Source organism: Saimiri boliviensis, chromosome 16, assembly GCF_048565385.1.
Source record: "Saimiri boliviensis isolate mSaiBol1 chromosome 16, mSaiBol1.pri, whole genome shotgun sequence".
Taxonomy (NCBI): Eukaryota; Metazoa; Chordata; class Mammalia; order Primates; family Cebidae; genus Saimiri; species Saimiri boliviensis.
This window is the reverse complement of record NC_133464.1, coordinates 15,315,896-15,343,024: the sequence shown is the minus strand read 5'-3', so window position 1 is coordinate 15,343,024 and position 27,129 is coordinate 15,315,896. Positions and strand designations below refer to the sequence as shown.

The following is a 27,129-nucleotide window of genomic DNA, read 5'->3' as shown; positions in this document are numbered from 1 at the left end:
TGGATTAATATTTTGTCAGGATCAAACTTTTTTTTTTTTTTTTGAGACGGAGTTTTGCCCTTGTTACCCAGGCTGGAGTGCAATGGCGCGATCTCGGCTCACCGCAACCTCCGCCTCCTGGGTTCAGGCAATTCTCCTGCCTCAGCCTCCTGAGTAGCTGGGATTACAGGCACGTGCCACCATGCCCAGCTAATTTTTTGCACTTTTAGTAGAGACGGGGTTTCACCATGTTGACCAGGATGGTCTCGATCTCTCGACCTCGTGATCCACCCGCCTCGGCCTCCCAAAGTGCTGAGGATCAAACTTTTTTATTCTCCTCAAATAATTATTATATTCTGCCATTCTAGTAGATGTATAGCAAATCCAAGCCTAGTCTTTATCTTTGAAATCTGGGTACCTACAGTTGCTGGGAAAAAAAAAAAGACATTGTTTTCTTGAAAATAAGTTGGAAAAAAAAAGTTAAAAGTATATTTCTGAATGACTTACTACTACTTCGGCTGTAAATGAAGAACTACCTTGAGATGTCTCACACAGAAAATGGAAAGTGATCCTCACAGTATGGGGGTGTCTCAAACACCCAAACACCCAGGGTGGAATGCAGCTGCGGATGGCGAGGTTCTGTGAGCCAGGTCTGTGTGCTCAGATACCCTGTCTGTTTCCCTCCGGGGCTAGCTCTTTGGTGCCTGCCTTATTCCCTTCATTTGCAGACCTGCGAGCTTGATCTCAATTTAAAAAAAAAAAAAAAAGGTACCTAGCATAGGGCTTAGCAGGGATTCAGCACCACCTGATAGGCAGTCCATGGCCCATAGTGGCAATGTGAAGTATTGTTAGTGACATGATGCCGCTTCCAGAGAGACAGCAGCCTAGCTCCGACCCAGGTCCACTTGCTTCCGGGAACACTGGGATTTGGGCTGCAGGTCACCTTGTTTTGCAAGAGCCACTGTGCTGCACCATCAGCCGTCTTGCCTGCCAGTGCTCCTGAGCCAAGTGCAGTTCTCTCTGACTGCCATGCAGCCGGGACCGGGAGCTTAGGTGCTTCTTACTGGAAACAGAAGGAAAACTATCGAGTGATGGGAAGAAGGCACTGAGCAGAGGCTGTTACCCCCGAATTATTGCAGAATCACAGCTCAACTGAGGACTTTCTGGTATGGTGTATTTCAGAGATTTCAAATTTCATGGTTGTAGTAGCCATTTTGCACAAAAGCAGCCGAAACACAACCAACTGAAAACACAGCCACACGGATACTGTATATGCCACACACACACACACGCATGTTAGCCACACGCATACCATATATACCACACACACACATCAGCTATACACATATCGTATATACCACACACATGCATGTCAGCTACGTACCTACCGTATATACCACACACATATCGTATATACCACACACACATGCATGTCAGCCACATACATACTGTATATACCACACACACATGCATGTCAGCCACACACACTGTATATACCGCATGCATATCGTATATACCACACACATGCATGTCAGCCACATACATACTGTATATACCACACACACATGCATGTCAGTCACACACACTGTGTATACCACACACATATCATATATACCACACACACATGTCGGGAACAGTTGGGCCCACACACACACATGCATGTCAACCACACACATACCGTATATACCACCCACACATGTCAGCTACACACATATTGTATATACCACACACACGTATATCAGCCAACACATACTGTATATACCACACACATATTGTATATACCACACACACATGCATGTCAGCCACATACATATCGTATATACCACACATGCATGTCAGCTACACACATACCATATATACCACACACAGATGTCTGTCGGCCAAAACATACTGTATATACAACACACATATATACCACACACACACATGCATGTCAGTCACACATACTGTATATACCACACGCCCCATATATACCACACACATGCATGTCAGCCACACACATACTGGATATACCACACACGTGCGTATCAGCCACACACATACCGTATATACCACACACATGCATGTCAGCCACACACATACTGGATATACTACACACGTGCGTATCAGCCACACACATACCGTTTATACCACACACATGCATGTCAGCCACACACATACCGTATATACCACACACATGCATGTCAGCTACACACATACCGTATACACCACACACATGCATGTCAGCCCCACACATACTGTATATACCACACACATGCACATCAGCCACACACATACTGTATATACCACACACGCGCGTGTTAGCCACACACAGATGATTTGCCTAGAAATTTGTTTCTCCAGACCTTTTGGCAGAATGGCTATTTGTCATTGGAGAGGGAGAAAAATGTTTGTATTTTTAATAGGAAGAGTTTATGGTTGTGAATAAACCCATGTTTGAAAAAACAGTAATATAGATACATGGTTGCTGGCACTACACAATTGCAAGGTGTAACAGCAGTGGCTTCTGACATTAAACATTGCTTAAAATTACATGCCTTCTAGAAATGGTTATATTTGTCTCACTTTTAATTATCCATGGTGAAAGGATTTGTTGTTTATATCAATAAAATGATGGCTATATTATTTTAACACTTTTATATATATATAATTGCATTTTATGTTCTGGGGTACATGTAAAGATCATGCAGGATTGTTGCATAGGTACATACATGGCAATGTGGTTTGCTGTCTCCATCCCCATCACCTATATCTGGCATTTCTCCCATGTTATCCCTCCCCAGCTCCCTACCCTCACTGTCCCTCCCTTAGTCTCCCCCTATAGCCCTCAGTGTGTGATGCTCCCCTCCCTGTGTCCATGTGTTCTCATTGTTCAACACTCGCCTATGAGTGAGAACAGGCAGTGTTTGATTTTTTGTGCTTGTGTCAGTTTGCTGAGAACGATGGCTTCCAGGTTCATCCATGTCCCTACAAAGGACACGAATTCATTGTTTTTTTACGGCTGCATAGTATTCCATGGTGTAGGCATTTGGGTTAGTTCCAGGTCTTTGTTATTGTAAACAGTGCTGCAGTGAACATACGTGTGCATGTGTCCTTATGATAGAACAATTTATAATCCTTTGGATATGTACCCAGTAATGGGATTGCTGGGTCAAATGGAATTTCTATTTCTAGGTCCTTGAGGAATCGCCACACCATCTTCCACAATGGTTGAACTAATTTGCACTCCCACCAACAGTGTGAAAGTGTTCCTATTTCTCCACATCCTCTCCAGCATCTGTTGTCTCCAGATTTTTTAGTGATCACCATTCCAACTGGCACGAGATGGTATCTTGTTTTTTTTTTGGTTGGGAGTTAGGAGCAATTGCCAGGCGCATATTTATAATAAGATTTCAGATTTGTTGCCACAGTTTTGTTAATCTGTTTAATCTGGTGTGCTCCGGTAATGGAATTAGAAAGGCAACTAAGTTTTATTTAAAATATGGTTCAGGTGGTCTCTATAATGAGAAAGTCACATGGCTTCTTTTTCTAATGAGTTTCCTGTTGGCTTCAGAGATGTGGTTATTTAAAATAGAAGTATTTATTTATTTTTCCTTTTGAGACTTCCATTATTATAAGATCAGCAGTACACTGATTTTGTGCCTGTTAAATATTTTTAGCCTACTCCTAACACATGAAAATGTTACATCCCTGTTTTGACCTACATGTATTCTGTTCTTTCCAAGTTGTTTTATTTTAAGTGAAAATTCTTGAAGGTGACCTTTTAAGATTTCTCTACTTGGCACATCTCTGGTCATTAACTTTTTACTTTCATAGGAGACGGGAAAAACAGAATGTAAAAACAAAGAGTACATGTCTAGTTTATTTTGCTACTAGATTAGAAAAAAATTCTCCAGTTCTTACATACCATTTCCAGTTAACTGTATTCAGTCTTTAGAGGAAAATGTCTCTGGAATTCCATTCCAGAATTCAAGCCCCATAATTTTCCCTGTTGAGAGTCAACAATTTCTTAAAGCCTATATAAGGACGCCAACTTCAGAGCAATGAACTCAAGAGCCAGAATTGAATTTAGTCGTTTTTATATTTGTAACTAATACACATTTTGGAGTTTCATCACAACTTGAACTGTGTCTGAGGAGTTGCACATAAATCAGGGTTTTATTACTTGATTAAATGCAATAGGAAAATTTCTTTTAAGGTTTGACTAAAGAGTTAAGATAGTCCTTTATTTCATTTGTACATTGAAGTTTTATATAATGGTGGCTTTGAAAGGGCTTCTCAATTCCAGGTGGCTCTTGATTTTCTTTGTGTTTTCGTTTGCGGCTTGGAAAGAAAAAGTTCACGTTACTCATCCTTCATCACCCGGTCTTTCGTGATGGAAGCCTCATTTTCATGAGGAAATCTTGGCACGCCTACGCCAGCTTGTGTATTTTGGCAGTATGGAAAAGTGAAACACAGTTCCTGCTGCTCCTGCTGCTCCTTGTATAAGATTGTTTTGTAGTGGGTAACCTTGGCATTCAATGTTTTCACGTTTAATGTATAACTGTCTGCAAGTGGTTACGAAGCTGAAATTGATGATCCGTCAGTTCACTTTGAAGCATGTGATGGAATCATGATTTGACATTTTCTGGAAAGAGTTCATTTTTTGAAGGGATGCCCTTAGCTTTTTTTCTAATGTCTTCAGAAGAAAAAAAAAAAGATTTACTATTTTCAGAAAAAAAAGTGATGTACTCACTGGTCTATTTTCTGTGCTCAAAATGTGTTGACCACCCCTGGTGTGTGTTTCTGAGCCTCCTTGGCAGCTTCTGCCTTCACAACTGTTCTCTTTTCAACTTCCTCTCTTTTTCTCTTTCCCATTTGTGCTAGTAAAGACTCTTGGAAGCATCAGGCCCTGATGAGCTAGAGCTCATTCCGGGGGTCTGTGGGTGCTGCTTTTCCGACTTGAGCCATACAGTGAAGACCTTCTGATCTATTGGCCTCCATGGCCCATGGCTTCCTTCTAGACTATTATTTATGGTGGGCATTGAGGGCTTCTGTTTGTTGGCCATGCCTTACTGCTCTGTGTTTTGAGGCTTTAACACAAGAGTTGAAAATTCTTGGCCAAATTGGATAGAGAATGTGAAATAGATACTGTAGAAGGATTTCAGGATACTCTGTTGTGAACCATGGGAATATCATGAAGATTTCCCAGACCAATTGGTAGGTAGTCTGTAAGGAAGACTCATGGAAATAAACCTTGAGTAATGTGGTTTATGCATGTGATGCTGGAGTAGAAGATTTTATTGTGTTTCTATGTTTCCACAGCCTATTTGTCTTTCTATGAGTATTTCTAGTTTTTACATCATTGGATTCATCTTTACACTCAACTTACTACTAACTTGGTTAATAAAACTGTTGTGTTTTCCTTTTCTTTTTCCGTCTTGGTCACAGCTCTCTATCTCTTTTGTTCTGTTTCTGGTACTCGATTATCTGTATGACATTCCTGGAACAGCACGCTCCTGCCTGACTCCCCAGCTTGCTGATTAAATTTAGGTTAGGCTGATGAGCCCAGGAGTAAACCATCTCACCAGCACTGGTCCTGTTCTTCACTGGTGAAGCAATGGTGACGTCTGGGTTGAGAGTCACAAACTGAAATCCAGGAGAAATGCTGGTCTTCCCTGTCTTGCTAATCTACCTTTCACTGGAACCCAGAATCAGGTTCCTAAATTTGAGATTACACAGGCTTGACACAAGGCATTGAGAAATCCGAGAGGCACAGACTTCTCAAACACGTACTCAAGATTCCTCAAGAGTATCTATCACAATGTTTGTAGCTTGTCCAGTTTGATCTTCATGGAGCTATCATAAGAAAGTCTTTGAAGCGGAGGCCAGAGAAGAGACAAGGGCACGAGCATCGGATAGTTCCAGCCATGCCTTTCTCAGACGTGCAGAAAAGGTTCGGCATTAACCTAGATCAGTGGTGGACAATCCAAAGTGCCGAACAGCCCTGCAAGTTTCCTGCTCGATGTCATGCTTTTGAAAAAGAACGGATAGAATGTGCACACGGAATTGGTACTCTCTAGGTGGAAAAAGAGTGCAAGATAGAATATGATGGTTTCATAGAGTATATACTTCGGGAAAAAACGATGAAACATATGGATACCATCTGGAGGCAACGGGAAAAACTGATGAAGGAAGGGAAGTACACCCCTCCGCCTCACCACGTGGGCAAGGGGGAGCCTCGGCCCTGAGCAGACACAGCTACTGATAACTGGAGGCTGATTTTCATGTTCTCTGTTCTCCACTGGAAAGGTTGTTTGTGGAAAAACTCCTTGTCAAAGTGTGTAAAAATAAAGTATTGTTCCATCCTAAAAAAAAAAAAAGAAAGAAAGAAAGTCTTTGTGACTGAGGATTTGGTAAAATGCAGCATGATGGTGAGAGTTATATCTCATGTTTAAAACAAAACAAAACCTGAAACCACCCGGGCCTGGGGGCCTGAAAGCGGCACTGTGTTCCCCAGACCCTGCAACAGCCACGGGGCATTTTAGCAGCGAAAACAAAGCTTGTTTTATAGCTGCTCTGCATAGCTCTCCCTGACAGGCTGAGAGGCACACTGAGTAAAAATGGAGCTGTTAACGATATAATAAATGCTTTTGAAATTTTCCTATTGGGCAGTCCTCAGTAGCTGACTGCTTTGAAAAATGAATGAAAATCAAACATAAAGACACACATGGCTTCGTCTACTTGGTAATGAATCAACATATGCAAAAGGACATTCAGTTGCAGGTGTGTGCCTGCCTATAGTGTTTGGTTTCTGCTTTCTGTTTTTGTTCCAAGCAATTAATAAACCAGACTGGCCTATAACATCGTTCAGGAAACATTCTTTTTCACAGGCTTAGACTTTGGAGATGTAGCCTTTACTGCTTTCTTTTCTTTTCTTGTTTTAGTTAAAAACAAACAAAAAACTCACATACATACAATTTACCACCTTCACCGTGTTTAAGCATACGGTTCAGAGCGTTTCATGAAACGGAGGTTCAGAACTCCTGCAATCTGAAACCCTATTCCCACTCATCAACTTCCCATTTCCCCCTCCCTTGGCCCCTGGCAATCACCGCTTTGCTTCCTGTTTCTGTGAATCTGTTGCCTGATTTCTTTTACACAAGCAGGGCTTCCTGCGTCTCCTCTCCTGATTCAGTGCAATTTGGACTAATGATGCCTTTAGGGAGGAGAGAACAATATGTCATTTTCACGGTGGTTTTTATAAAATAGAGTACCTGATATGTACCAACTAGAATATGCAGCTCTAATAAACTTTTCTGTTGGCATCATTCTTTAAAATTTGTGAAAGTCATCTCACATGGTGAAGGAGTTAGATGGTGAAGGCAGATCGAAGCTTTGAAAACTAGATCATTTTGCTGCCTGCATCAGCTGGCATTGAGTCTCAGCTATCCAATTCCTGGGCCAACCTCTGAACTCTCTGCTTTTAGAGCATGTTTAATTTTGGATAGATGACAGATTCTTTGTTTCAAAAATATGCTTATTGTCCTTTGGTATTTTAATTTGATTTGTTTACAGCACTCACATAACTTTTTATAAATTTGGACCAAATGCATTTAATGAGCACATGCAATTGATAGAATACTGTCGCTCTGAATATCCCTAACTCTCTGTGGAAGAAGACACCCTCCATTTTCATTTGTGTAAATTCCTTGCTGCAGGTCACCACTGTGGATTCACATTTCGAATACTGTCAAATCATAGAAGGCTTAAAAAATACTTGTTTTTAAAATGGCTCTTACTGCTTGGCACTGTTTTTTCAGAAACCTTTCTCTGTTTTCCAAGATGGCTTTTATGTTACTGAATTATAGTTTATCATTTGGCGGGATTTTCTTTAAAATGTGTCATCTATACCCATGTTTTTTGTTATATATCTTAACGTTTGCCTTCAGTTTTCAAAAAGCTAACTTTTTGCAGCGATGATACATACATGAAAGGGAATTATGAAAACGGTGCTTGTTGGGATGGTCCGCTTCAAGATAAGGCTTTATATAACAAGGGGCTTAAACTGAGCAAAAAACTGAAAACCAGTATGAGTTAACAATGGAATGTGCTAAATCCCAGGCTTCTTCTCTTGGCCAGATTTTAAAACAGAGCAGCAGGGGTAACTGGTGGGCCAGTTGAAAGGGAACCGAAGTTTCTGATATCCTCCTTCCCTCTTGGGGGTTGGGGGGTACTTTCCAAGACCCCAGCGGATGCCTAAAGCCCTGAATAGTACCAGACCTGATTGCTGTCCATTGGGACACGTTTCTGTTGTCAGCTGAAGAATGAGACCGTTTTGCAAATTTGGAAAGGAGCCTTCTGTTTCTCCTGAAGCGTTGCCGCCTGCAGAGCGGGAATTCTGATGGGCTGGGAAGCCTAGCCTCAGGTCAGAAGCCAGAAACAGGCACTTCCAACGTGGAAAGAAGACAGAAATTTGTGCTGAATGAGGACGGGGTAATAGACGTATTCAGGAAGCCATAGGAGGAGTCAGGAATATTCATGAAGGAGAACCGTGCCCACACAATTGAGATTCATGGGTCCCATGTTCAAAACATGGCAGTGTTAGCATGATGGCAGGGCAGAGTCTCCTGGCCTCTACTGTGGAAAGGTGAGCTGAGGCTGTCCAGGCCCTCCTGCACACCCCCCACAGGCTGGCACGGCGCTGCTTTGGTGTTCCACTGAAATCACAAAAGGAAGGGGTGGTGTCAGGCCGTTGGTTGAAGTCCCAGGTGGAATCTTTGAAAAGAGCTGGCTTGTGTTCACTCCTAGGGAAGAAGCCTGTGGCCTTCAGCAAGGGTGGTGGGTAGTGGGGGGGAGTGTGACCAGGCTGCTCCGACCTCCCATCCCCTCACAGCCAGAGACACAGCTTTAAGGTTACCCTGGGCTCCCAAGAGAAGGTCTGTTCCGTGGGTTGAGGGCCTTACGCTTTCTTGCTGTTCGTGTCTTCAACAAATGTAATACCCCCGCCATCTGAACCAAGCATTTATCACACACTGTGGCTGTAGCTTTTGCAGTTTGAGGTCTCACAGCAAAACTAGCATGAATTTCTTTTTCCGTCTTCACAATTTCCCAGATGGAAGATTCATTCTTACTGCAGGTCTCAGCATCCTCAGCACATGACTCTTTCCTTCCTCATTAAGTCAAGACCTTTTGCCTTTTCACTTAAAGGGAGTGCTCTAAGGCTCGCTTTGATGTGTTCCAGTTGCCGCCAGCACTACCGTTTGGGGCCTTGCGGAAGTGACATAAGGGAGACTTGAACCGGTACTGCGGCATCTGGAAAGGCGGTCTGCTCAGCCAGGTGGCAGCCTGGATCTGCTGGGCGAAGGGAGGAGTTATGCCCAGGGTGGGACAGAGAGGATGGCGAGAGATTAACTCACGACTCAGAACAGCAGGAAATTCAGACCTTAGGGTTATTTCTGAACATTTCTGTTTAAAATTTTCAGACTGAGGTTGACCAAGGGTAACTGAAGCCACATGGAAAGCAAGACAGAGGATAAGGGAGGGGCCTCCTGAACTCCAGGAGCACTGAGTCCGGAAAAAGTCAACACATGGATAGAGTCACTTGTTTAATTTTTTCTTAAAAGCCACCTGCAGGATTTTATAGAAAGGGTGCGCTGCCAGTCACAGCTTGTGATGCAACCCGTTCACTCTGCAAGTTCAAACTGCCCCAGATGCTTCTCTTCCCGTGTGACCGTCACGTGACTAGTTTTGTTGTGCGTTGTTGTAGAAGTGAACACATTTCCCTATCAAAAGAATGTCGTTCTCTATTTTCTCTGTTTCCTTTAAGCATTTTCATATACTTGGCCTTTTGTTAGTGGTCAGCATTTATGGCTTTTTGCAGAAGGCATCTCTGAGCAACAAGTTCTTGAAATAAAAAAAGTACATTCTCAGCTGGGCGCGATGGCTCATGCCTGTAATCCCAGCACTATTGGAGGCCGAGCTGGATGGATCACCCGAGGTCAGGAGTTCGAGACCAGCCTGACCAACATGGCAAAACCCCGTCTCTACTAAAAATACAAAAGTTAGCTGAGCACAGTGGCGTGCTCCTGTAATCCCAGCTACTTGGGAGACTGAGACAGGAGAATCACTTGAACCCGGAAGGCGGAGGTTGCAGTGAGCTGAGATTTTGCCGAGCCGAGATTGCACCACTGCACTCCAGCCTGGGCGGCAGAGTGAGACTCTGTGGCTCTGGCTCTGGCTCTGGCTCTAGCGTGTGCTCTCTCTCGCTCTCTCTCCCTCTCTTTATATGTATGTATGTCTATATATACACACGTGTGTACACACACACACACACACTCTTCTGTAATTGGCTTTAGAATATTGACCCCATCTTATAGTTGCTTTTCTTGAAGACCGTACTGTTATGGTCTCTTCATGGGAATTATGGTTTTAAAATTATTATTTTATTCATTCAGCAAATCTTTATCAGCACCTACGATATACTTCATGTTGTTCTGGTGAACAAAGCAAGATCCTATCTTGGGGGTGTGCCTTCCAGCAGAGAAAGACGGCAGTGTGTAAGGAACATTAGAAAATGATGCTGTCTTTTGGGTGTTAGAAAGTGGTATGTGAACGTGAGAAATAAAAAGAAATAGAGAAGAATCAGGAATGGAGGTGTGGGGCAAATTGTGGTTTCCAGAGTGCCCTTGGAATCACTGCCACAGTCGATCGGAATTAGTGCCTTAATTAAATCCTGGCCATCAATCAGCATCCCTTTCTGTTGCATTTGGCAGCGCGTACAGAATCTGGTAAACAAAGCCGAACCATCTTGTTTACCAGAACTGTGGTTGATAAACACCTAAGGAACTGGTTGTTTGATACTCATATTTCTTTAAAATGTGTTTAGTCATTTAGAACTCTTTTAGTCCTTCTAGACTAAACTCAGTGTTGTGAGATACGCTTCGTGTACTTTTGTTATATACTCATTTGTAAGTTTCTTTTTTCTAAATCGAGAATCTGTGTGTTTGTACTTTGTCTTACTCTGGCAAGTGGAAGGGACTGCCATCCGTAGTGAACCGGTATCATTTTTTGCTTCTTAGTGGTTTCCTCATTTGTGGATCATGCAGACCCCATTTCCCACCTTGTTCCTCTTCTAGTCAGTATCTCATTCCCCAGCCACTCATCAGAAGATAGTGAAATATAAGGGAAAGTTTAAGTTTTATTTAGCAGTGATTAAAGTACAGTGAGGTTTAAAAATACTGAAGGTGGAATTTTCAGAGCTACCAAAACTTGAAAATAACACAGAACATATTTCAATGAAAAATGAAGCAAGGTGGGTAACTGACTTACTGAGTCCCTGCTGGATGGTAGTACTGGTGCTTAGTACTTTATGTATATTTCCTTCATTTAACTCTCACAACCGCTCTTTTAGGAGATGTTGTCTTTCCAGTGTTCAGATGGGAAAGCCAATGCTGAGGCAGGCCAGGAGACCTGCCTGAACCACATGTGAGTGTGTATTGCAGGCACATTCAGGCACGTGAGGCTCTCTAGGTATGGGGCCAGAGACATGTGAAGCTCCACCTTCCCCTATTCTGTGCTCTTCCCAAATGCCTCCCGTGATTTTGTACCTAATAGTAATAGCTTCATCTGGTGAAAATGACGTCAAAGTTCGGTTTCCCTCCGTCTTTCTTTATAATGAAAATACGTTTTATGGTGCTCGACTTTTCCACCCTGCCCACACCCACACCGTTTACCAGTCCTTTTTGTAGATGTCAGTATTTTCAGATATGCTTTCTTTCCATTTTTATTGTGGTAAAATATACATAACATAACTTTACCATTTTAACCATTCTGAGTGTACGATTCGGTGGTATTAAGTACATTTATACTGTTGCTGAGCCATCCCCACCTCTCTAGAACTTTTTCATCTTCCCAAACTGAAACTCTGTCCCCATTAAATACTAACTCCCGACTCTCCGCTCCCCACTCCCCACCCCACCCCTAAGCACCATTCTCCTTTCTGTATCTATTGGATATGATTGTTGTACTTTTGTAATATACCTGTTTGTAAATTTATTTTCTATATTCTGAGCTTTCCAGCTTTTCAAAGGAGAATAAATACTAAGTATCCGGTTAGAACTCTGACCTCTTGGCAGAGCACAAACCTGGAGCTGAAGCCCTCCCCACCCCCTCCACCCCGACTTACTCCCATGGTTAACAGAATATTAAACCTGAAAAGTACATGTTAAAAAAAGAATGAAAAGTAAAAAGTATGTGTTTGGGAAGTTTTCTGGAAACTAAAGAGCTAAGAATTCTTAAAGGATCTGGATGGCTGTGTTTTCATACTTCAGTTTGATTCATGGATTTTTAATGTAAAAGCCTTTGCATAAAAACATTAAAATCCCCTTCTCAGGAGTGAGAAAATGTTCCCGTTCTCCCAACTGACTATTTGAAAAAAAGGTTAAAAAATACCTTCTACAGAAAGTGTCTGTAAACAGAATAATTTTTCTTTCACGTAAGATTGGTTCTTGAGGAAATGCTGTGTTTCACAGTTAGGGTTGAGGAACTTTGTATATGATCGAAGATGAGAATGGGAACCACAGGTATCATTTGGTGGTTTTGTTTTACAAAGTCTTCACCTTTCTCCTGAATCGTGGGACCAAGTTCAACAAAATTTCTACTTTCTACCTTCCTTTGGAATATTAGTTTTGGAAGCCAAGTCTTAGTATATGATAGCAGGTGTGTTTTCTAAAGATTCAGGATCAGCGGGCTGAATGTACTTTTGTGACTTTGGTAGACCATTGAGCCCGAGGAGAAAAGTGCCAGTCTTAACCAGGCACGAGGAAAAAGACCGTCTTCTGCTCTTGCTGGAAGTGATGTCCTGCTTTCAACACGCAGGCATCCTCTGCTTTCTGCTTGCCTTGTTCATTTTCTGTGAGATATTTTATTCTCTGCCTAATAGGTATTAAAGTATCAAAATGTCAAGGATGATTTTTTAATCTGGTTAAATTTTAGAAGCTTTTATTCATCTACTTCTAAAAGGAATGAAAAGACAACGAATTGCCCAAGGTCAGGAGACGACAGACCTAGCACCGCAAAGAGCTGGATTCTCCCCTAAATGTTTTTGTTTCTGGTGCTTGCTTCAAACCAGGTTTGCAAGAAAGCAGCAGAAATCCCGCACACGTCCACCTATACAGACACACACGTGTGCGCACACGTGCGCACACACCACACACCACACACACACACACACACACACACTCACAGTCACTCTGTCTCTCGTCTGTCTGTCTTCTGTCTGTCTTTGCAGAGCCTTGGAATGAAAGAAGGAGGGAGCTGTGTACTAATGACGCCAGGGTTGTATCTTGCTCCATTACAGCGAGGGAGCTGAAAGGGCCCATTCTCTTCATGGCCTGGAGTCAGGGACTCTGAAACCTAATCTGAAGTGTGTTTAACGAGGGTTCTGAACGCTGGGACTTAGTGCCGAGGGGAACAAGGAGACAGTGTGTCCTCAGGGGCAGCGTGGCCGCCCCTAGAGCCCCAGCAAGCAGGAAGAATCGCAGCATTTGTGGGCAGAACCGATGGGCAGGCCTAAACATTTAGCTACTTTGCCCCAGAATGAAAGCCTTGTTCAGCTCCCGAGGGTTTGGGTTTAAAGTTTTAGTTCCTGTCAGTGGTGAGCACAGTTTCCTGACGAAGGTGCCATCCGGTCTGCTGTTCAGCTTTTGAGCCATTTAATTTTTCCTCCTCCAACCTTCTCCTCCTCCACATCACTGTCATTGTCATCACGAATACCCAGTAGAGCTCACCTGGGCTGGATGTCGTTCTAAGGGCATGGTGTATACGAAGCCATTTAGTCCTTAAAGTGACCCTACAGAGGGGTTCAATCTTTAGGTCCTTTTTATGTAAGAGAAAACTGACCACAAGAATTAGCTTGCCTCCAGTGACTGTGACCTTGTGCACTCCGTTGTCCTCCAGCCTGGAAAGTCCCAGTAGATAGAGCAGAGCTGAGGTGCAGGCGTGCAGGCGTATTGATCCTTTCTGCCCATAGGGAAAGCCTCGGAGCCATTGCATCTGGTCTCAAGTGTCCAGATTTACTACAAATGTTATTGCTAATGTCTGGAAAGTGAAAAAGGTAGGAATGCCCTGTTTTGGCTTGTAATATACTTTTGATATGCACAGGAGGCAGGAGTCCAGGGTCCCTGACAAAGGGTCTAGCCTGAAGCCTGAACCCACAGCCCTAAAAGAGAAAAGGGATTTCTGTGTTCACGCCCTAGCGTTGCTTTTTGGACCACCCCACCACCCATCCTGTCCCCATATAAACCCCAGACCTCAGCTGGCAGAAGGACAAGCAGCTGAACACTGACAGGAGAAGACGCAACTGCGCATCAGAGACTACACATAAATGCAGCTTGACTTCAGACGTTGTGCCTTTGGAGAGGAGTCCTGCTGGAGATGGCCTGGTTTCAGGCAAAGATCACTTTCTTTCCGCACCATCCCCTTTCCAGCTCCCCCCTTCTGCTGAGAGCCATTTCCACTGCTTAATAAAACCTCCACATTCACTATCCATTCATATCCCTGTGACCTTATGCTTCCTGTATGCTGAACAAGAACCTGGGTAGTGAGAGGGCAGGGGGTAAAAGGCTGTCACCCTGACTCTCCACTGAGCTGGCTCACACTTGGATGTTCTCAGAAGGCAGCTGCCCAAAGAGCATTAACTATATAGCACACCCCCAGAGACTACCATGCAGCTGGAGCCCAAAAGCTGCTGGCCCTGGCCCTGGCACCCACACACAAGGAATGTGAGCCTGGCAGTAGAGTAAGCAAGCCACATCCCTGTGGCAAGTCCCCTAAAGGCGTCCAGGGAATTCTCCTGTCTCACTTTCACTAAGCCCTGAGCCGTTCTGATTTTTTTTTTTTCTCTTTGCTTTTCTCTCTTACAACTTTTACGATCTTCCTTTCATTCCTTGTCTTTCAGATTTCCCAATAATTTGCCTTGAGAGGAGCTTTACTCATTCATTATGTGAGACATTCTCTGGCCCTTTTCAATCTGAAAGGTTCTGGAAATTTTTCTTATCTTATTCTTGCCTAATTTCCTTTCCTCTGGAGTCTCTCTGTCCAGAAGTCATGTTACTCAGATGTTGAAACTCTTGACCTGTGGCTCTAAATGTCTTATATCTTCTCTTCTTTCTCATCTCTTCACCTTCGCGTCTAGCTTCTAGGGGAGTTCTTAGCTTTATCTTTAAAGTCTTCTAGTGAAATTTTTATTTCTCTTATGTTACTTTTTTATTTCTAAGAGCTCTTTCTTGTTATTCAAATGTTCCTTTTTATAACTTTGTGTTTTGCTTAAAGTTATAAACTCTTAGCTCTATGTGGGTATAAATTACAGTATTTCTAAAAGCTTTCCCCTATTCCTGCATTACTGGAGGTACCTGGCATCTCCCGTTTCCTTGGGGGCACTCCGCATACTGTGACCACCTCCTGGTGCTGACTCTTCCTCCTCTCCTCTGTAACTAGATTTCTCCTTTCTTCTTGGTCACCTTTCACAATTTTCAGGAACTCTGTCACCTCCTGTCTCCTCTTTCATTTGCTCTGTTTTCCATGAATTTATTCCTTTTCCCTCTTTTAATTATTATTATTAATTTTTTTTGAGGTAGGGTCTCACTTTGTCCAGGCTAGAGTGAGGTGGCGTGATCATAGCACTGCAGCCTCCAGCTCCCAGACTCAGGTGATCTTCCCACCTCAGCCCCTGCTAATTTTCTTTTGCCCAACTAATTTTATTTTATTTTTGTAGAGATGGAGTCTCCCTATGTTTCCCAGGCTAGTCTCAAACTCCTGGCCTCAAGTGATCCTCCCACCGTGGCCTCCTAAAGTGCTGGGATTACAGGCGTGAGCCACCATGGCCTTTCCTTTTTAATTCTTTCAATGTTGTTGCAGTGAGCTTTCCGGATGCAGTGGAGGTAAGCTCCTGTGTGTCGTCTGCCACGTTTAGCCACAATCTGACATTTGTCTCCTGGTTTGAACTAAGCCCTGTCTGGCAGTGGCCTTGTGCTAATCTTTCTAGGAAAAATATGCATTTCTGAACAGATAAGCAAGTTCCTGTGGAATTTCTCAAACAGTACTCTCATTGACAGATTTTCACATAAGCCTGGGAGTTAGGAAGGGCTGGGCTGAGGTAGAGACTGTCCTGGGTGGGCAGCGGGACTTGGTGTGATTCTGGGCCTGGCATATGGCCCCTCCCACCTCACCAGGCTATAGGGGACGTCTCAAAAGAGACAGTATTTTGTAAAGAGAATTGAATATATTTCAGTTGTGGAGTACAGTTCACACTTAGAGCAACAACAGTCAAAAGAAATGAATGCCTTTCAGCAGTAAGAGAAATAGATCACCTCCCATAATGAGTCTATTTGCTGAGTATATTCGATGATGGAGATAGAAATTTTGAAGGCCACAATTTTTATATGGTTGTAAATCCACTAACAGGTTATTACTTCACTGTCATCTGTTTATTCAGAAGGAAAACTGCACAGCCAACTGCATTGTTCCCACACACCCGCGGCAAAGGAACAGGTGACGGGGCCGTCCGTAAGGCAGCTTTTACTTTCTAGGGCTGGCACGACAAAATGCTGCAAACCAAGTGGCTGGCACCAGCAGAAATGTATTCTCTCACTGTTCTGGAGGCAAGAAGTCAGAGATGAAGGGTCATCAGGCTGTGCCTCCTCGGAGACTCTGTGTAGACTCCTTCCTGGCTTCCAGGGTGGCCGGCAGTCTCTGGTGTCCCTTGGTTCGCAGCTGCTGTCCTCCAGTCTCTGCCTGCTAATTAAAAAAAAAAATTATAGACATGGGGCTTCACTACATGGCCCAGGCTGGTCTTGAACTCCTGGGCTCAAGTGGTCCTCTCACCTTGGCCTCCCAAAGTGCTGTGGTTATAGGTGTGAGCCACCGCACCCAGCCCAGGTTTGATATCTTTTACTGTGGATGCCTCTCTGGCTTGATACTAGCCTCAGATGGAAATCAGAGTGAGAAAGCCCAGAGCCAGCCACCCTGGCCTCAGATGACCCTTGTGTCATTGATAGGATCTCATCCATGTCTCTGGCACTTGGCTACTCAGACCTGCACCCTGCCCCATCAGCAGCATTCTCTAGGAGCTTTTTAGAAACAGATTCGGGGGCCTCTGGAATCACCATCTGCAGCTTATCAGGGTCCAGAGGAGACCCACAGGCACATTTGATTGGAAGAGTGTCGTTCTCTGTCACTTCCAGCTGAATTCCAAGGCGACTACAGGCAGCGACCCTCTGGGGACTCTCCCGCAGGGACATAGTCTTGTGGCACGCTGCTGTACTAAGACTCCACTCAGGATGTTTTAGACACACGCCTTTGGGGTTGGGAAGTGGGACCTCCTTCCAGTGTCAACTCATCCCCCGTCATTCATTCTGTAAGTTTGCATTGCCCTTCACCGTCATGGTGGCAGCAATAATCATAGAGAATGTGTGTCATGGGCCAGGCCCTTTGCTAGGTACTTTGTGGTCATGGTTTCATTGAATTCTCACACCAGTCCTAAAAGGGAAATAATAATAGCATCAAGTAGAACCTCTAGCCCTTTGATGACTCGTGCGTGGTGGGGAGTACAATTTAGTACTCTCCATCCCTAATTGATTTCTTGATGCGTTCCCCCCATGTGGCTGTATTTGGAGTAAGGAAGTACAGTAGTTAAGGTAAAATGAGGCCATGAAGATGGAGCTCTGATCTGATAGAACTAGTGACCTTGGGAGAAATGACACCAGAGAGCTCTTGCTTGCTGTCACTCAGCCATGTGAGGACACAATGAGAAGGTGGCTGTCTGCAAGCCAGGCAGGGAGCCCTCAGAGAACCAGATCAGCTTGTACCTTGAGTGTAGACTTCACACTCTCCAGAAGTGTGAAAACGTCCATTTTTGTTGTCTAAGCCACCCAGTGCATTCGTGTTTGGTTATGTCCCCCTGAGCAGACGGAAGTCCCCATGTTCCCATCTGTGTACCTAGCCAACTCCTACTCAGCCTTCAAGACCCATTCAGGTGGGCTGCTTCTAAAACACATTAGGTATTCCACTCTCAAAGAACGCCACCATCAGGGAGAATAGCCAGTCAATCGCTTCCCTGATCTTCTACGGCCTTTTGTTAATTCCTCTAACGTGCCATTTACCACGTACTCCAATTTAGCAGGTTATTTGTGCCCATCACCGACGGAATTAGTCCATTTTCACACTGCTAATAAAGACATAATACGAGAAAGAGGCTTAATGGGCTCACAGTTCCGCATGGCTGGGGAGGCCTTACAATCATGACAGAAGGTAACGGAGGAGCAAGTCATGTCTTACATGGATGGCAGCAGGCAAAGAGAGAGCTTGTGCAGAAGAACTTCTCCATATAAAACCATCAGATCTTATGAGACTTACTATCGTGAGAACAGCGTGGGAAAGACCTCCCCATGATTCAGTCACTTCCCACGGGGTTCCTCCCACACACCTGGGAATTGTGGGAGCTACAATTCAAGATGAGATTTGGGTGAGGACACAGGCAAACCGTATCACTGACCCAAGAGAGACGCTCATCTTGTTGCATTTCTTTCTCTCTGCCTAGCATAGTGACCGCACCCTGCAACTTGCTTGATAAATACACGCCAGCCTCCTCAAGCAGTCATAGTTATTCATACCTCTGCCCACCTGGTCAAAATCTGCCAAAGGGCTGTGTGACGCTGTGATGCGCTAAGATGAGACGGATCTAGGGTTAGTGAGTGACAGGATTTTGAACAGTATTTAAAGGTGTAAATGGTAGGGAGCAGAACACAAGGCCTTCGAGAGAAGCCATTCCCTTCTACTGAGTGAGAGAATGCCTTGGTTGTCATGGTTACACTAAATCCCAAAACAGCACAAACAAAGCACTTCTAGAAATGGCTCTCTGCAGCCCCAGCAGTGCAAACCTTGTAAACCTGGTCCAACATCCAATTCGGTCTATGAGATAATTTCCAGAAGGTAGTACGTTAGCTCTCTCAGGTAGGGAATTAATGGATTTAGATTATTTAGTCCAGTAGGAAGAGGGAGAATGTACTCCCAACCTACAGAAAGAATGATGTCTTTATTCTTTTAGAAAACAAAAAATAATCCTGCTTAAAACTTTGTTATAGTAATAACCTGAAGGTGTAGAAATTTTTATTATTTTTTGAGATAGAGTCTCGCTGGAGTGCAGTGGCGGGATCTCAGCTCACTGCAACTTCTGCCTCCTGGGTTCAAACGATTCTCCTACCTCAGCCTCCCGAGTAGCTGGGACTACAGGTGTATGCCACCATGCCCGGCTAATTTTTTGTGTGTTTTTAGTAGACATGGTTTCACCGTGTTGGCCAGGCTGGTCTCGAACTCCTGACCTCAGGTGATCCACCCAACTCGGCCTCTTAAAGTGCTGGGGATTACAGGCGTGAGCCACCGCACCTTGCCTAGAAATGTTTTAAAGTCAAGATAAACTGAAGCAACTTTGAGTCACAATTTTTGATAGCTAGAAGCACTGCGTGAACGTGCTGTTTAGTATTCAGTGCATACATACCAGCCATTCCCTAAGAATGTAAACTTCCTCCTAAATTTAATTTTATAGGCTCCAATGAAAAGCCAGTTGAGGACAGAGAAGGCAACAGGGACACACAGCATGGAGCCAGCCCACTGCTTTGTCACTAGATTAAAATCCAGCTGCCTTTTGGAGCATCATTAAAAGTAGCCACTAAAAAAAAATAAAGGGACAAAAATTTGATTCCATAGTTTCACGAATTGCTGGTTTGTTCAAAATAGAACATTGTAATGACTACTATTTGCCTCTTCATTTTGGTTTTTGTTTTTTTAATTTTCCTTTTTTGAGATGGAATTTCACTCTTGTTACCCAGGCTGGAGTGCAATGGCGCGACCTTGGCTTACCGCATCCTCCGCCTCCTGGGTTCAAGCAATTCTCCTGCCTCAGCCTCCTGAGTAGCTGGGATTACTGGCATGTGCTGCCATGCCTGGCTAATTTTGTACTTTTAATAGTGACAGTTTTCTCTGTGTTGGCCGGGCTGGTCTCGAACTCCCGACCTCAGGTGATCCACTCTTCTTGGCCTCCCAAAGTGCTGGGATTACAGGCCATTGTACTTGGCCCTATTTGGCCTCTTGTAAGGAGATCACTTCGGGAATATTATGGTCGAGACTGGTAGTGAATGGGGTGGGACTCATGGTTTCTTAGAGCTGATGGGAGCCTTTGAGATCTACCCCTAACCCCAGCACAAACCCTCAGGGACATCAAAAACATTCATCTGGGCCAGGTGCAGTGGCTGACACCTATAATTCTAGCACTTTGGGAGGCCGAGGCAGGATGATTGCCTCAGCTCAGGAGTTTGGGACCAGCCTGGGCAACATAGCAAGACCTCGTCTCTACAAAAAAATAAAACAAATTAGCCAGGTGTAGTGGTGCGCACCTGTAGTCCCAGCTCCTTGGGAGGCGGAGGTGGGAGGATCGCCTGAGATGGAGATTGCAGTGAGCTACAGTGGCGCCACCGCCCTCCAGCCAAGGTGACAGCAATACACTTTCTCCAAAAAAAAAGTTAAATAACAAAAATAATTATTTTTTGAAAAACAACAAAATATTCATTTGCCATCAGATCCCTTTCATATTAAACCATTATTCACATACAGGTTTCAAAGGATGCCTAGATAAGCGGGTTTTCTGTCCTCATGTATAATAGTCTGCGTAGCTCTGTGTGTGTGTGCGTGCGCATGCATGTGTTGACGTAAGTTAACCTTTAAGAAAATACTTTTACTGATGAATTTTCCGCAGGGTCTCTTTTCTTAGATTCTGTCAGCTTAACCCGTGCTATTTCTACCTTTTACCCCCCTCAAACTTTATTGATTTATTTACGGGTTTGTTTTTTTTTTTTTTCGTTTATTTGTTTGTTTGTTTTGAAATGGAGTCTCGCTCTGTCATCCAGGCTGTAGTACGGTGGTGCGATCTCGGCTCACTGCAACCTCTGACTCCCTGATTCAAGCAATTCTCCTGCCTCAGCTTCCCGAGTAGCTGGGATTACAGGCACCTGCCACCACGCCCAGCTAATTTTTGTATTTTTAGTAGAGACAGTGTTTCACCATGTTGGCCAGGATGGTCTTGATCTCTTGACCTCATGATCTGCCTGCCTCGGCCTCCCCAAGTTCTGGAATTACAGGCGTGAGTCACTGTAGCCAGCCCCAGAGGTTTGGTTTTTTTTAGCAATAAAAGGCTAGTGGATTTGTGGCTCTTGAATTCCATCATCAGCTTTCAGTGCAAAGCCTGCCCCAAATGCCTAATTTGCAATTATTTCCAAAGATTTTCAGTTCATCCCTTTTTTGCCAGACATACAAAAGAGCTCTTTGTGTAAAGAAATAGTAGCAAATATTTAGTGCGTACACATGGATTTTCACCCACTTTCCCCATGCGATAAGGTCCTACCCCTAATACTTTTCTAAGATCTGATGTAAAGAAAATAGATTGTTTATTTTCTTATTTTTAAAAGTAGAGTTAACACATTGCGTTGTGAATAACCATTTTCAGTTGTTTATAAATATGACCATCATTCCTCAAGTACTTTTTCCCCCTTTCTGCATTTTTTACATTGTGGTAAAATGGTAAATTTACCAGTTTTACATGTGTAGTTCAGGGGGCATTAAGGACGTTCACATTCTTGCGCAATTATCACCACCATCCATCTCCAGAACTCTTCCTCGCTTGCGAAACTGAAGCTCTGATTCTGTTAATCACCATCTCCCCATTCCCCCTCCCCAAAGCCCCCTGGCAGCCCCTATTCCACTTTCTGTCTCTCTGAATTTGCCTACTCTAGGTACCTCATTTAAGTGGAATAGTATAATACTTGTCCTTTGATCACCGGCTCATTTCAATTAGAATAGTGTCTGTAAGTTTCATTCGTGATTACAGCCTGTTCCTGAGTCTCCTTCCTTTCGAAGGCTGAATCGTCCTCCGCTGTGTGTATGATCCTCCACATACTGATCCATTCATTTATCTGCAGACACTTGGGCTGCTTCTAGCTTTTGGCTTTTGTGAACAATTCTTCTGTGAACGTGGATGTACTAGACCCTGCTTTCTCAGTTATTTTCGTTGTATACCCAGAAGTGGGATGGCTGTATCCTAGGACAAGACTTTTTTTGTTATTTAGAAAAAGTGCCATATTTTTCCCTAGTGGCTGCACCGTTTTGTATCCTGGAATGTGACATGGAACAGAATTACTTCCAGAGTGAAGTTCAGAAACTCACTGGCAGTAACTGCAGAGAAATGATGCTGCAGGCTGATGAAGTAAATTTACTATGGGCGAAAAGAAAGAATCATTTTCTTAGTGAAATACAACCTCTTTTTCTGCCTGTCTTCTCTGAGAAGCTTCCTCAAAAGCAGATTTTAACCAGTGTACATTGACACGCTTAAATAGTTCAGTACCAAATCCTAAATGAGAGAGAGAGGAAGTCCTTGACTATTAGGGTATCTTTATGTCTGGAGGCCCTTTAGGCTTAGCCGCCTGGTGCTCTGTTAATGCAGAGCCCGTGTAGCACATTGGCATCCGTGCATTCTCACAGTGCTATGAAGACCTACCTGAGATTGGGTAATTTATGAAGAAAGGTTTACTTGACTCACAGTTCCACAGGCTGTTCAGGAAGAATGGCTGGGAGGCCTCAGGAAACTTACAGCCATGGCAGAAGGTGAAGGAGGATAAGCATGTTTTACCATGGAGGAGCAGGAGAGAGAGGAAGAACAAAGGCGGAGGTGCCACACACTTTTAAACCATCAGATCTCAGGAGAACTCCTCACTGTCCGGAGAACAGCAAGGGGGCGATCTGCCTTCATCATCTAGTTACCGCCCACCGCATCCCTCCCCCAACACTGGGAATTACAATTCAACATAAGATTTGGGTGGGAACACAGAACCAAACCGTATCACCATTGTAGAGCCATTTACCCATGGCATTGTCAGGTACTGGGTGAGTTTAAGCCCTTGCAGATTTCAGTGATGTTACATATGGAGTTTCCTTACAACCACAGATAGAGCCAGCATTCACAGGGGAATTTGTAGAATGTTTTATGGTCATCTCTTTTACAGATGAATTTTAGAAGCTATAAAGATGTTACTGAAACTGTAAGTTGACATTGCCCTATAAAAAATTTGTTGCCGCAGAAAAGTCATTTTCTATAAACATTTCTATAAAATGGTAAATTTTAAAAAAAAAATTTAAGGATCAATTTGTCATTTATTAGCTAGATCATAAGTCTCTGCTGCAAACCCCAGACACTGTAGGTAGTTACTCATCATTGCTTCACTTGTCTCTGACAGAACCTAAGGAGTGTGCAATGCTGGGGCGAGGCTGCAGGTTCTGGGACTCAGCACACCCTCATATTATCTCCAAAATGTGCTCCGTACATTCACAGAAACCTCTGCTGGCCCCGTGAAGTACCCAGTGTAGACGCAAACTCTCCCCCTCCTCTCTTCTAAAGCGCTCACTCTAATGCCACGTCCATAAAGGCATTCATTGTGTATTAGTTTTTGTTTTGTTTTTTAGTTTTTGAGATTTCTAGTGTTGAATTGTTAAGTCTCATTTCCCAGACTCTGTAAATCTAGATGAAGTTATCAAATTTCCTTAGTTCCAGGAATTCTTTGGGAAACGTGAGTGCTTGCCAGCTGGTCAGATAATTGGTGGTTTATTTTCATCACAAATAGGAAACGTCAGGAGTTGTGAGAAAGAAGCTTGTAAAACTGGAATGTGTTCTTCTTTAAAAGAAAGTCTGAGAGTATGGGAATTCTTCCACAAGCTCTTATCCTTTGGTCCATTTTCATAATGTTGTTTTTTCCAGGCTGGAGTACAGTGGCTCACTGCAGCCTCTGCCTCCCGGGTTCAAGCTATTCTCCTGGCTCAGCTTCATGGCAGCTGGGATTACGGGTGTGCACCACTACACCCAGCTAATTCTTTTTATTTTTAGTAGAGTTGGGGTTTCACTATGTTGGCCAGGCTCGTCTCGAACCCCTGACCTCAAATGATCCGCCCACCTCGGCCTCGAAAAGTGCTGGGAATACAGGCGTGAGCCACCGCCTGGTCTATAATGTTCTTATTAATGTCTACAGATTTTACTGGAGTGAGAGGTGGACCCAGAATTAGTTGCTGATCATAAGTTAACCATGCAGCTCTTGGCAGCTAGTGTGGGGACTCAAACCCAGGATCAGGAACTGGACTAGAGCAGGGCATCGCTCCCTTCCTTAACCTAGGTGGGAAATGCTACTCTGACTCTGTACGTCAAAACAGGGCACATTGCTGTAGCAAAATAAGATTGGTGGAAAATAAGGCTGGTGACCAGCAATCCATTCTGCTCTCGTTTCCTCTGGATAACCATGCCTGGAGAATAGGAGAGCTTGTCGGGGAAGAAGAGGCTTCCACACAATCACATATGACTCCTGACATTCATACAGGTGGCATGACTCTGCCAGTGATCCTTGGATCAGGCATTTCAGCTCTGGAGAGTTTGGAATCATCCGTAGAGAACGTGCATCTCCTGGATTGCAGTGAGGGCGAGTGTGGGTGTGTAAAGTGGCATCTGTTTAAAAAAAAGAAACAAAACCCCAAAGGTGCTTAATGTTGAACATCAAGCAGCGTCTTTCTTGGCTCCTCTTTTCATGCTGGTCCAGGCTCATGGACGTGCCCATCCGTGTCCTCGGCAGGCTTTGACTCCTGCTCACTCAGTCTCCTGGGTTACCGATTGGTTCCTAAAATGCTCTGCTTGTCTCAGGGAAGAGGGGAGAAGTATAAAACAAGTAACTGAATGGCCGTGTTTTGGAAGCGTTTGTTTCCCAAGATTTGATCTCTGTGGTGGAATTGATCCATTTTACCATCAGTCTCTGGGAATGTACATAATGAAGAGAAACTGAGGCATGTGATTCGGAGCTCTTCAGGGTAGAACTTGAGTTCTTATATATAATATTCCCTTTCCCTGTAGATCCAGTGTATAGAAAATTCATGAATAGTATTGCTTTCAGCTGACATTGATTGATTGCCAGGTGCTGTGCTAGGCAATAAGAATACAAAGATGAAAAAGTGGCCTGAAATTAATTGGGGGCATAGACACATAGATACTAAACCATCTGTAATACAGTGGAACGGATAACTGTTATTGAGTTGTTCATTCATTCATTTCAACAAAATCGGTTGGCGGTTAGGCATCATGTTACAGAGATGAAAAAAATACAGTCTTTCCCTTCAATCTTGAGACGTAGTCTTGTTGAGATAGAGCAGGGTGCTACTGGAATGTAGGGAAGGAAACCATCCATTGTCATAGTTGTGGAGAAGGAGAGAGGCACAGGGGCAGGGCTTTGACTTACAAAAAAAGGCCTGGGGTCATGAGTTGAAAAGTTAACGTTCACAGAAAACCTGTCCACAAATATTTATAACAGCTGTATTCATAATTGCCAAAACTGGAAGCAACCAAAACGTCCTTCAGTAGATGAATGAACTGTATTATATCCAGACAGTGGAATGTTATTCCACAGTAAAAAATAAACAAGCTGGCTAGGCGTGGTGGCTCACGCCTGTAATCCCAGCACTTCGGGAGGCTGAGGTGGGTGGATCACCTGAGGTCAGGAGTTCAAGACCAGCCTGGCCAACATGATGAAACCCTATCTCTACTAAAAATACAAAAAACTAGCCGGGTATGAGGGTGGGTGCCTGTAATCCCAGCTACTTGGGAGGCCAAGGCAGGAGAATTGCTTGAGCCCAGGAGGTAGAGGCTGCAATGAACTTAGATTGTGCCATTGTACTCCAGCCTGGGCGACAAAAGCAAGACTCATGAATGAATGAATGAATGAATGAATGAATGAATGAATGAATGTGCAAGCAAGCTAGCTAGCTAGCTAAACTGTTCAGGGTAGAACTTGAGTTCTTATATATAATATTCCCTTTCCCTGTAGATCCAGTGTATAGAAAATTCATGAATAGTACTGCTTTCAGCGGACATTGATTGATTGCCAGGTGCTGTGCTAGGCAATAAGAATACAAAGATGAAAAAGTCACCTGAAATTAACTGGGGACATAGACACATAGATACTAAATCATCTGTAATACAGTGGAATTGATAACTCGGTAGCTAGCTAGCTACTGAGCCATAAAAAGACATGGAGGGGGCCGGGCACAGTGGCTCACATCTGTAATTCCAGTACTTTCGGATGCTGAGGCGGGCAGATTACCTGAGTTTGGGAATTACCTGAGTTTGTGATTACCAGTCTGGCCAACATGGAGAAACCCCGTTGCTACTAAAAATACAAAATTGGCCAGGCGTGGTGCATGCCTCTAATTCCAGCTACTTGGGAGGCTGAGGCAGGAGAATTGCTTGAATCCAGTAGGCGGAGGTTGCAGCGAGCTGAGATCATTCAGTTGCACTCCAGCCTGGTCAACAAGATCGAAACTCCATCTCAAAAAAAAAAAAAAAAAAAAATGACGTGGAGGGACTTTATATGCATATTTCTGAATGAAAGAAGGCAGTCTACAAAGGCTACATACTGTAAGAGTCCAGCTAGATGACATTCTGGAAAAGGCAAACTATAGAGACAGTAAGATCAGTGGTCACCAGAGATGAGGTGGAGGAAGGGATGAACAGCTGGAAAACAGGATTTTTACGGTGAAACTCACATAATGCAGTGAAACTATTCTGTATGATACTATAATGCAGACAGGTCACAACACTTTTGTCATAGAACTTTACAGCACACAGAGTAGGCTTATGTGAGTTATGGAGGGTGAGTGATGATACTGTATGAGAGATGATACTGTATCAATATTGGCCCCATTGTTGTGGCAAATCTCTACCACTAATGTTAATAAAGGGAACACTGTGTGGTGGGAAGAACTTTTTGCTCAACTTTTTGTAAACCTAAAACTACTCTGAAAAGATAGTCAATTAATTGAAAAAGTGGTCGATGAATTGAAAATGCTAAGAGATTTGCATCCAGTTTTGGGAAAAGCAGGCACAGCGGTGTAGATGGGGCTGGCTGGTGTTCCTGGTGTCATGGAGGCGGGTGGTGGCAAGCTGTGAAGGACCCGTAGACTTGGGAATCCAGCGGTTTCCTGCAGCAAGCTGTGGTTTGTTTTCATCCCTGCCTGCCTCAGGGTTAACCCCTGCTGTTT

At 43.8% G+C, this 27,129-nt stretch overlaps 1 protein-coding gene and 1 pseudogene across 5 annotated transcripts in view; both read left to right on the top strand.

Annotated features, from left to right (window-relative positions):
* Window positions 1-27,129, top strand: part of FARP1 (FERM, ARH/RhoGEF and pleckstrin domain protein 1) — a 321,741-nt gene that overhangs the window by 184,397 nt on the left and 110,215 nt on the right. The gene's annotated exons all lie outside the window — the stretch shown is intronic.
* LOC141581595 (NADH dehydrogenase [ubiquinone] iron-sulfur protein 5-like) overlaps window positions 1-27,129 on the top strand; it is a 28,365-nt pseudogene extending 1,236 nt beyond the window's left edge.